Below are 3319 nucleotides of genomic sequence, written 5' to 3' on the forward strand. Positions count from 1 at the left end.
GGAGATATGGAAGGTGTTGGAGGGGAGGGAGTGGGCATGGATTTGATCAAAACACATATGCATGTATGAAATTCTCAATAAAGTTTTTGTAAAAATAAAAAAACCTGTTGAACCATCTCTCCAGCACTAATATGGTGATTTTTCTACACAAAAAAGGAGACACTGACTTATGTTCTAAAATACTTGCTGGGGGATATATCTTCTGCAAAATATAACAGAATATCTTGATGAAGGACAAGGCAAATGTAGAGAGATGCCAAGGACACTAACTAAAATAGGAAAGCAAACAGAAATAGGAAACCAGCTTACACTATGCAAAATGCTTAAAACGTTTCATTTTTGCTACACAGTATATAATCACCAACGAAGGAAACAGAGCTTATTTGAACACTTGGTGAGTGTTGTGGGACTAGGGCTCATGAAGGTCAGCAGCCTTGGAGTATCCAAATAGTTTTTGGTTTGACTTTAAGTTACTTGTGAGAATTTAAATCTTACCCTTAAAATGAAAAACAGGGAAACATCCTTCCCAGGAGCTCTGGGCAGACTTGGAAATGACCCCAGGGTCACTTATAGCTCCTCAGAGTATTCATGATCTTGGCTGCTCAGAAAGTGGAGAGTATGTCAGCCAAGCAGCATGGCTTCTGGGAGGACAGATCAATTAGCAGCACTTCAGCTCACTTCAAGTTCCCTGCAGAGACTCTGGGCTCATTGACCTTGATGCCTGACCTGCTGCATAAAGCTCAGTGTGCCAATGTCATAGTAAACAGAGCTGCTAGGGAGGGAAGAAGCTTATGCAGATCCCAATACAAGCACCTTTGTCAAAATGGGCCAGCACAGCATTTCACAGACTCTCCATTTTCTCCCCACAATCCCAGTGGGTAGAGATGCCTCTCCAGCTGTGGCTGACTTCCAAGGGAATCAAAGGAAGTATTACTGCTGAAGACTGTCTTAGAAAGCTTTTGCAGTCTCAGACTCAGTTTTCCCATGAATGAAACAGCTCTGTAAGCATCCATTCCAACAGGATTCATTCCTTTTGTATTAGCACTCTCAGTCTCCAGTCCGTGTCTGCCAACTCCTGTGGCTCCTGTCTGAGCAGCCATGGCCTTGTCCTATAATCATCTTACTACTGAGCATGGGAAGTTGAGGGGAAAGAAATGCATCTTAACTATGTACCTTTCCTTTAAAGAGAGCATGTTTGCCTGGATTTTTTAAGTTTCTGCCATATAACAGCAGTAGTAACAGAATTTTTTATTAAGACCAGCTTCCCCTCAACACACACAGTCTTATTTCAAAGGCAGTGAATTTTCTGATTCCTTTCATATTTTGATTCATAAAATTCTTAGCATTTTCTTCTCTAACTTGTTTTCCTATAATGAGCATGTGTTTGTAAAATAAGACTAGATATGACTTGATGTTACATATATGTTTAGAGTATCCTATTGTAATCTAAGCCTAGGGTAGCTCATTTTCTTCTCAAGAACACACAATGCTGGTTTACCTAAGAATAATTTGGTCAAAAGTCCACACTGCAGAGGTAACATCACCAGGCAACTGCATTATAGTTATGTAAAACCCCTTCTCTCAGGGAATTAAAGAGAGTCTAGATATTATCTGGATAATATTGTTGGGATGTTTTCAATAATATATAAATGGATACCCCAATATTAATACTTATTGTAAACTATTTTTAAAATATTTTTATTTATCATTTTTATTTTATGTGTATGAGTGTATTGCCTGCATGTAGGTAAGTGCACCCCTGTCGTGTAATGCCCATGGAAGACAGAGAGGCTGGAACTGGAGTTGTTAGCTGCCATGTGGGGGCTGGGATTTGAACCCAGGTCTTCTGCAAGAACCACCAGTGTTCTTAACCACTGAGCAATCTCTCCAGCCCTCTTGTAAACTATTTTAAACAGCCAAAGCAAATACCAACATATATTTAGGTTCAGCTTCATGGACACTACTTGATAATCTCTGAATTTATTCTGAGAATGTAAAATGGTAGGGTGACTTTGGTAAATGCTTTTCAACTTATTGTAATAGTAAACACATGTTCAGAAGCAATTTCACTACTAAATATCTATTTCTAAATTCTCAAAACATTTGTGGACACATAATTGTCTTTGTTATTATTATCATGTTAGTGATTATGAAAAATTATATTAATGTAATGTTTAGATTTATATTTCCTTAATGACTAAAACTGAAGAGGAACTTTTATTATACTTTTATTTACTATTAAATACTATTATATTTTTTGCATAAATTGGTATTCAGAATTTTTTCCTTTGAAATTGGATAATATTGTTAATAATTGTTTTTGGTTTGACTTTGTTTGGTTTCTATGACAATAAATCTTGAATCCAAATGCTCAGAATTTCTAGAGAAGCACTGACCTGTAAATAGAAAAACTCGCATTTCCTCCTTTCATATACATAGATTTATGCATTGAAAACTAGGGACTCGATATGGAAGAAAATACACAGTTTTTGTCTTTCTTAGTTTATGTTACCTACTCTTAGTTCTTTGTTATTTATTCTTTGTCATTAAGTTGCCCAAGATTGGCCTAGACTTAGAACCATATGGTAGCCAAATCATGCCTTGATCTTATGGCATTCTTGTCTCATACTAATATCTGGGATTTTCAGGTCTATGACATCAAGCACATTTATGTTTTTTAAATATCATCCAATGCAAATTATGTTATACGTATATGTATAATAGATATAGATAGATAGATAGAGATATAAATATAGATATATGAAGATGTAGGGCAGCATTTATAAAGCATAAAACAATAATTACATCATGCCAGGGGAAAAGCCAATAACCACAGTTTCATCATATCACTATAGTTATACTAGACCAAGGGCAGGTCAGTAAACAAAGAAGTTTTCATTCAACAATCCATTTCCTTTAAGCTGGGCGGAAAGATGTGCTACCTGGACGTGCTACCTGTATACTTGTGAGTATCCCAGTATTGTAGAAACAATGTACTCCCTGAAACTGCCTCCTTGCAATATTCTGCTTGGCTCATTACAGTGGAAATGGTTGGGCAAAAACACAGGGTAAAGCAAAAGTAAATTAAGAAAAAATGGAACTGGTTTTGCCATTTCAATACAAACTATGAAATCACCCTTCTCAACTTGGCAGCTCACCTGTGGTAGAACTGTCAGGTAAAAACACATATCTTTAGAACTTGCTGGTTCCAAGTTTTTAGAAAAAACACAATAAAAATAATTTCATAGATAGGAAAAGAATAATATGAAAACAGCTCAAGAAATATACTAACGAGCAAAATATATGGGGAAGGAGGAGC

Source organism: Nannospalax galili, unplaced genomic scaffold, assembly GCF_000622305.1.
Source record: "Nannospalax galili isolate Female #2095 unplaced genomic scaffold, S.galili_v1.0 scaffold2, whole genome shotgun sequence".
Taxonomy (NCBI): Eukaryota; Metazoa; Chordata; class Mammalia; order Rodentia; family Spalacidae; genus Nannospalax; species Nannospalax galili.